A 9,186-nucleotide genomic window follows, 5' to 3' on the forward strand; every position below is an offset into this window, starting at 1 on the left:
TGCTCCTTGAGCAGCTGTTTCCCAAAGGCTGGAATACTCACACCAGCCAGCTGGACCTGGCAGCACTCATCTGCAGGAAGCAAGATTTGGCCTTCCAGACTCTGCTTCACCACAAATGAAAGGACATTCTTGCAGCCATTTTTCAGAGTAACACTCTGCCTTGGTTCTTCCATCCTTAAAATGGGAATAAAACACCAGAATAGAATCCTCTGTGTGGGATTTGGATGCCTAGACACAGGCTTCTAATGCTGTTTGGAACAGCTCACATGTGCAGCGTGCCTGTCAGATGATAAGAAGCTTGAGACCCAAGTGTTTCTGAGATGGCAGCTGGAGGCCAGGAGGTACCCCACAGACCTACAATGAACATTGCACAGCAATGTCTACACAGAGATATATTTCATACAGCCAACCCAGCTGCTTTCTTCTTCACCTGTATTGTCGACAGCTCTCAGGCAGGCTCACTCTCATGGCACATGTTAGGAGGAGTGCAGAGAAGCATCTGCCACCTGGGTTTTTCTTCACAAATAAAAGCTAAGCCCAAGGGTTTTTATGACCTTTAAACAACTTACACTTGCTCCTGCATTGCAGCTGCAGGCAGTCCACCTGGTCAGGGTGTTTGCTTGGGAGGAAAAAGCTACCTTCTGTGGGAGATCTGAAAAGCTTTTGTTTCCACATTGGATCTCCTGTTTGAAAGTACATGCAACACCTCCAAGAAATGTAAAAGGGAAAACTACAGCCCCCACAGAACCAATGAGGCTGTAAATCCAGAGAAAATCTTCTTGTGTCATTTACGAGCCAGCACATCAGATACTGGCCTCTTGTGCAGAGTGGCTTGGTCCAGGCACATTCCTTCTCCTCATTTCCTCAGTTACAAGGGAAGAGGATGTTTGCTGTGGTGTTATTCTGGGAAAAGGGATTGCAAAAAAACAGGATTTATGTCCTTAGATGGGCACATTGCAGAAATTAATTTTGTTCTTCTTCACAAGAAAAGCTACTAGCTATAATTTGCTAACTGGACATAGGGAGAAAGACCATTGTAACCTCACAGATTAGCATTCTAGGACTGATCTTTCAAGCCTAAAGTCTCTCTTCGCTCTGAGTTCCCTTTCTGGTGCCTGCTGTCTTAGTTGCTCTACAATTTGGACTTTTCCAATGAGGTTATTGATAGGTACTTTATTGCACAGGGATATTGCCATGAGCTCCTGCTGGGCAAGGAAAGGACAATACTATTCTTGTTTCCAGGTGTTCTTGACTTTATCTTCAGGGCAGACATTTATAATTCTATAAATTCCAACTGCAGTTTTTCGGATATTGCAGAAGCTAAAAAAGGCTGTTTATAATCAGGGTGGGGTGGGGGAGGAAGTTGGATTTTGTTTTTTCAGGGAGAAGAGTGCAAAGTTTTTCAAAAACCAGAGTCTATATCCACAGTTCCTTCTTTCTACTGAAGTTTCTGATTCCCTGCTAAAATCAAATGATGCGAAACCTGCTTGAAACTGCTGAAATCAGTGGGATGTTAGGAGCTTCACATCCTTCTTGGAGCTGAGCCCAGACTCTGGGCCATGTGCTGGGAGGGCTTGCTGCAGGGAGCTTCAGCCATGCTTGCCCTCCACTCCTGAGCATCTGCTCTTGAACGTGGCTGGAGAGAGGATTCTGAGCTACACAGACCTTTGATCTGAAATAATGTGGCCTTTGTACTGCTCTCATCATCTTCCTCTGCATCTGTAACTGGCTCGGTGGCTGTCAGCTGGTTGTGCTCTGTCAGTGAAGCCTCCCTGCTCTGTGACACACCAAGCTCAGGTCCCACACCAGACCTGCCCCCAAACACCACTGAGGCAGCTGCACCAGGGCAGGGTGAGAGCACCAGGCAGACTTGTGTTGGGCACCTCACTGCACGTGGGGAATGTCCAGCTGTGAAGCTCTAACAGATGTTGACACCTCTGTGCTGTGTTTGCTCTACGAAATGGGAGTGGGGCCAAGGATCAGTCCCTCCACCTGGGATACACTGTCAGAGCTTTGTGTACATGCTAAATTAACACACACTAAAAAAAGCTGTAGTAAACTGTGCTGCAGATGCTGGGGAATTGATTGTATGCATGTGTGAAGGGGGTGACTATGCCAAGTTTAAACACCTACTTTATTCCCTTGTGGGAGACTGATGTTCTTAGAGCTTAGCTTAATATATATGTCATGTTCTTAGGGCTTAGCTTAATGGACATGTCACAAAACAAGAAGGTGGTGCAGGGGTTTAAATGCATATACACATTTTGAGCCAGTTCTTTTTCCTGAAAATGTGAGCAGTCACTGCAGATTAGAATAAAAGCAAAACTATCTGACAAATTTTTTTCTAAACTGCCTTGTTTAGATCTCAGTATTTTTTATGGAATGAAGCAAGTTCTGAGGAACCAATTCCTGCAGCCGCATAGTTATGAATATACTGATTTTTCTGAGGTTAGTAATTTTGAGCAACTCCTAAAAATGAGATTACAAAGCCTACACAGATGCTTTGTTCAAATGTTTGCTGTTTGCACATTTGTGTTCCAGTCTGGTCAATTAAAATCATGGCTGAACTTGTTGACATGAAATTCAGTCTGTATGAATCCCTTAACCTATATGGTCTTTGCCAGGTTGAAAATGGCATGCAAACTGCTTTTGGTGAGCTAACAAAGCCACAAAAGCTTAAAAGTATAAAACCACCTACACAGCAGCAAATCTCAGTGCCTTTTTGTGAACAGAGATACACAAGAGCAACATTTTTAGGACTCGTGATATAGGACAATGAAATAACATAGACATTTATCATTTGGTTGTGTGGGTCGAAGAGGAAACAGAAACCATCTCCGGAGAGGAATATTGTAAAGTAGTAAATTAGCATAAATAGATTTTTTACGCTCCAGAAGGGAGGATTTAAAAGTAGAGACATTAGGAAGGAAAGACTTCTGATGGTAAGTCATATTGGACTATAGAAAGACCTCCTGAGGGAAGAAATAGAAGCTGAATCCCTAAAAACTTATAAGCACCAATTGAACACAATGGCCATAAATCCTCAATCAGAAACAACCCTGCACTGTGAGAAAAAAGAGTTAGATGGCTTTACTGTACTTCTCCATGTCTTGTAACTGAACGACTCTGATGCTCTTCGTGGAAGGTTGAAGTTTTATAAGTAGCTGGGGATCCATTATATTGAATGATACTGTCAGAGTACCAAACTCTGTGTTTTGGTAAGAATGGTGATAATCTCCTGAAACATGTATGCAAACCCAAAATGCTGAAGCAGAAAGAGGAAGAGTAGCTACAGCCACAAGACCAGAGCTGCTCAAAGGAGGAGAAATGACTAGCTGATATTTCTGCTAATATGCTGGGGCAGTGGCAGGTCATGGGTATGTCCTTCAGGGCCTCATTTCTGGCTGAGTGTTTCCCTCTAAGTGAGAAAAGGTTTAGGAGCTGTCTTTGAAAACTTCAGTTATGCAGTCAGCTATTGGTTGTAAGTTCCAGGAACGTTCTGAGTAAAACACCACTCCAGCAAGTGAGCAAATTATTGCATTTGGTGTGTCCCAATTTCCACACCCCCGTTAGGCCTAGACCTGTAAGGCACATGTTCCTATCGTGTGAGTGACATGTATCTTAAGTGATGTTAATGATTGTTTATTGCAAACTAAACATTTTTGCCATCTGGCAACTTTACACAATGAATGTCAGAGCAGTTCCAGCAAATGAAATGTTTCCATCACCACAAACAATCCGTTTGCTAGATCTTGCTTCAATGTGAGAATAATAAAGCTGCTCATAGCCCAGAAACAAATCTCTAAACTAGATTTAATTTATCTGCCTCATCAGCAGGCAGGTATTTCCTGAATATGCTGCCCAGGCCCTAATGCCTGGCTCTGGGCAAATAGCACACCAGCCTTTTCCTCACACATCCTTTTTTTTCCTTTCTCATTTTTTATATTACCTATTACTCTGGGCTTTTATGTGATGTGGCTCTGTGGTTCTTCTTATCTTTTATGTGATGTAACTCTGTGGTTCCTCTTGCCCAAAATGACTATATTCAGGGTTTTAATTGGCTCTAGGACTTTTGCAAAGCAACACTAAAAGAATGGATTTTTTTTTTTTTAATCTAAAAAGGCAATTATAAGAATTCTGATTTTCAGATTTTTCCTGAATATTTGCAGAAAGGAAGAGGTTAAGAAAAAGGGGGAAAAGAGGGGAAAAAAAGAAAACGAGAAAGAAAAAGAAGGGGGAAAAGAATAAAAAGAAGAAAAATATAAGGAAAAAGAAAAGGAGAAAGAAGCAGACTTTGAAAAGCCGGAAGCGCAGTGGCGCGGAGTGCGAGGCGAGCCTTTGGGCGGTGTTCCCCGGCCCCAGCGCGCTCTCCCGGCACTAGAGGGCCCCCCAGGACACGCAACCGGCGGCGCCCGCAGCCCGGGAGGCCGCGGCGGTACCCGGGACGCGGCTGCCGCGGCTCTGGGCTCGCACCTACCGTTCGGTTTTAGTAGGGATCCGGGATCTGCTTTCGCCGTGGACTGTCTGAAGCCCCATCCCTATTTGCTTTGCATCGCAGAGCTGTCTCTGAATGTGTGAAGGAGATTGTTTTAGGATGAAAAAAAAAAGTCATAAAATTAATTCCAGTAGGGCACATAATCCTCTTGCTAAATAGCAATTCAGTTCTTAGGACAAGACTACAGCTAGACTCAAAAAAAAAAAAAGAAAAAAAAAACTTAAAATGAAATGGAATTACTGCTTTGCTCTGTAAATCTGTTCTTATATTCACCTCACAAGTTGTTAATATAGACAAAACCCTGGTCTTTGTTGAGGAATAATGCAGCTGGGAAGTTTGCTTCAGAGTCTGAAAATCCCCAAAGTCTATAGATATTTGGTTTATGGTGCTTTGTTCATGCCTATCTTAGATTAAAAGCAAATAGTGACAGAAGAAAAAAAAAAAAATCCCAAGAGGCATGTGACTCATATTTGATTAGTCAAATGAAAGCCTGAAAGAAATGAGATGGGTGTTGTAAGGACCCCTGACCATTCTGACCTGAACACTGGGTTAAGTCTTTTCCCTGCAGACTCTTAAACCATTTCACTTCTAATGCTCTGGTTGTCTGTGCATCACTTTCCCATGGAGAGAGTATAAAGGCAGAGCTGAGCTTGGCCCTGGCCAGACCTCCCAGGTACCTCCCCTTGCTGGGAATAGAGGACCTTTATTGCTGAGGTCCAGGTTCCTTGCAGTGGCCTGCAAGCTCAGTGAACCTGAACAGTCCAAGCGAAACCCAAGCAAAGCCACACAGTTTGAAACACTCTTGGAATAAAACCCCCTCCGTGGTGTCAGCTTGGTGCTCAGAGGGAGAGGCAGAACACGGCAAACTTGGCTCTGTTTTACCCCAAGCTTTCAGGAAACTCCTTGCAGTGAGGCCAAGAGCTATGTTCATAACAAACCCAAGCAAAATTTATCACGTTTTGCGTTTCTTCATGAAAGGTTAGACCAAGTTGGGATGTACTCTGCTGGGATAAAAGAAGAGATGGAGTCTGCCCTTAAGGGCCGATTTCATATCCACTGAAATCACATGCAAAACTCCCAGGGAAGCAAGCCTAAACTTTTAAATACTGCTACAAAAGCAGCTACCACAGTTCTCTGTCATTCTAGTTAACCATCTATAAACAGTTACTCACTTGACCTCTATTTGATCTCTCCCTCTGCCCTCCAAGGAATCTTTCAGGGCCAACATACATTATGGATATGTCTGTGTACATGAATGTTGGAGGCTATTTTACTACTATGAGAACAGATCTCTTGCAATTCTATCTGAAATCTGGTTGTTTGGGGAAATTGTTTTTTCTTTCTACAGACAAATCCAACAAATGACATCTCTTGGTTTATACTGGTCTGCTGAAAATACTTAATTGCTATAAGTCCTGTTTGCCACAGGACCTTTGTAAAGGATGATTTTGGAATCCTGCCATGGCAATAAGAAGGGAAAATAGTTGTAGCACTTGAAACGAGAAGGTCAAAGACAAGAGTCAAGAAAGATCTTCGAGCCACACTACAATTCTCCTTTTCTATCTGTTGCTTGAATGTGCAGCAAGATGACAAAGTCTTCAAGCTTTCACCTGATTAATAGTCTTGGGGGAACAACATTCTGTAGGAATGCTGCAAGAGTAAGACTGCTATTTTAAAAAAAAGAATTCTTAAGCAAAACAAAAATGACAGTAAGATGGAAGTAAGTTAAGGTCATATAGTAACTACAGGAAGAATTTTATTTGGATGTGTTGGTTTGATTGGGTTTTTTTGTTGTTGTTGTTTTTTATTTTTTTTAATATGATAAAGAATTTCAGAGTTAAGTTATGAAATAATATAGATACATAGAAATATTGAAGCACTTAAAATCTCCAAGTACTCTTAACTCTGCACACTACAGATAGAATTCAGTAGCTAATATAAATTTTAACATTTTAGCATCTTTCATTTCCTTCCTGTCACAGTATCATACAATAAGGAAATAAGCTGTATAAACATGCTTTAAAAAACATAATCTTGAAAAAAAATCTGCATCTAGAGATGATACTAAACTGCTGTAGTCATTATTGTGTGAGCTAGTAGATGCCCAAACAGAGAGATAAGGTTGATTTTGTATCTTTATTGTGCAATCCAACAGCCTAATAAATACAGATTTCTAAATGTAATTTTCCTTAACTCTAGAACCCAAGGTAACATACTGTAATGTATTTTACTTGAAATTGTTGAGATGCACTGTTTACCTTAATTCCACTTAAATATAGATTCTGTGGGAGCACTTTGGCCATCCAAAAAAGTGGTGCATTTAGTTACAGATAATAAGTCCAGGAAACTTTATGGAAGATCTCAGTGAAATAGCATTAGTGAGAACAAGGTGAAAACAAGGTTACTATTTTCCAACCTGAGGACATTCAATTTAATTCTTGACTCACACAAAATTTTCTTAGTTGTGCTGGCTAGAAATCGCTTATTTTAGATGTAATCTAAGGGAGTTTAAAACAGCTTCAGATAATAATGACTTCATTGCTGTATTTTGCCAGTCTAAAATTCTAAGTAACAGAAATGTTGCCATCTCCTTATTTAAGAGGAAATGTAATTTGATACAAACACACTAAAAATTTGGAATATTTTATTATTAAAAAAGGCTGTCTCAAGCTGTGTTGAAGTCAACAGTAGGTCTATTTAAGGTTTCTGAATTCATCCTTTCTTTGTTAGCATTCAGATAAAAGATTGAATTTACTGGCTATTAAGGAGTTCTGGCTGCAGCTGTTTGGGGGGAGAAGGGGGAGAGGGAGATATTCAGCCACCCAGATCATCAAGGGGTGTAGGCTGGATTTTTTGAGCATTCAGATAAACACTGGTCAATTCTGTGGGAGTTAACATTAAGTTGAAACGAACTTTTCAAGGAATTTAACACTTGGCAAGTTATTTGATTTTCCTTTTAAATGTTCAATTCGTCCAGATCTCTGAGTTCCTAGTTCTAGTTTGGGACGGGGAGGTAAACCACGAGACTCACATTGAGAAGGGGTTTTGATGTTCTGTTTTGTTACTTTATACTGTTTAAATCTTAAGCTCATAGTTGTTGTATCATAGGCAGCAGTTTGTGCTTGATGGGAGGAAAAACCAAAAATCGTCGTTCATGAAAATCGCTCGGAGTTCATTCAGAAGAGCTCGATTGTTGCCTGGAGACCCCTTCTCCACCCAGGAGCAGGGTGATAGCGTGAAGCCGGAGGCAGCCCCGCTGCAGGGCTGTGGGGCGGTGCGGGCTCCGTCCCTCGCTGTCCCCGCGCCCCGCTCTGCGGACTCGGCTGCGCTCCGACCCAACACCTCCCCTCCGCCTGGGGATCCCGCCGGGGCACGTCCTGTGCTGCTCGGGGAAATCGCCCTGCCAAAACAACCCCGCAGCCCGCCTCGGTGCCCGCTCTCTGCGCGGTGGGGAGCGCACCGGGCTGGGCACGCCAGGGGCACACGGCGCGGAGCCCCCGCGTGTCGCCCGGCAGCCGTCGGACTGGCGGGTCAGCACGGCGGGTCGCCTCTCCGCCAAGCTCCCGGGCACTTTACCAAGTAGCCGAACCCCTTCCCTGCCCCGCCGGGATCCCCCTCCCGGGCTGGCTGGGGGGAGTCGGGGAGGTCATGGAGGGATGGTGCCGGGTGCGCTGTCCCGGTCCTCCTGTCCCCTCTCCTCGGGAGGCTTGATCTCCCATGCAGAGGCGCCTGTGGCGGAGGGGGAGGACAGACGAGGCGCAGGGGGACCGAGGCATCCTCCTGCCTTGTTGCTAGTTCACTCAGCTATCCCGAGGTGTAGAGGGAGCCCTTTCATCTCCGTGCTGCGACTCTTCGACTCAGCTCCGAAGGTCTGTCCAGACATTTCCTAGAACCCAACTAGTTTTCACCATCATTTACAACACACCTGCATGTCTCGGGATGCCGAGGGGGGACTGCTGCAAAGATTTGGCTCTGATTTCATTCCACATTCATGCAGTCTCTTTGATCCTTGAGATGTTTCTCTCCGCGGCAATAGCAACAGCAAAGACAAGCTGTTGCTTTAAGTGTTATTACTCCAAGTAATTGTGACTCTAAGTGTGGTGTGGACATAACAGTATCTCTGCTAAGTGCAGTGTGGATGTCCTCGTGTGCCAGTGGGAGCACTTGGCGGGACAGCAGCACTCCTAGAGGTGTTTGCAATTACGATGAACTTCTCGCATCCCTGCAGAGTGTCACAACTGTCACGGCAGCCGTAGCCAGGCTCACAGCACTGGTTACAATTATTGGTCCTTTCAATGCATCAAGTTCGTGCACTACTGTGCTTCCTCACCTAAAAGAAAGGAGGGGATCCGGGAGCAAAATCAGCCTAAACAAATTCAGTCCTCTTTGGTAAGAAGGCGCTAAGAAATACAAATAACTAGATGTAGGGAGTTGGATGTGAGTCTTTGTCAGGTAGGGATCCTGTTCATCACCAAGCATCACCGCAAGCATTTCTCCTGGCCTTTAGAAACAATCTTTTCTCAGTGAAACTGTCACAGGTTAGCAAGATGCAACGTTTGGACCCCTGTGTCCAACCTGGTGGTCTGTGGCTGAGAGAATTAGAAGTTACCCGGCGTACAAAACAACCATGCAGGCGCTTTTGGTGGCATCATGACCTTGTCCTTTAAACATCTCCACACAAGGATTAGCTG

This window comes from Vidua macroura, chromosome 8, assembly GCF_024509145.1.
Source record: "Vidua macroura isolate BioBank_ID:100142 chromosome 8, ASM2450914v1, whole genome shotgun sequence".
NCBI lineage: Eukaryota > Metazoa > Chordata > Aves > Passeriformes > Viduidae > Vidua > Vidua macroura.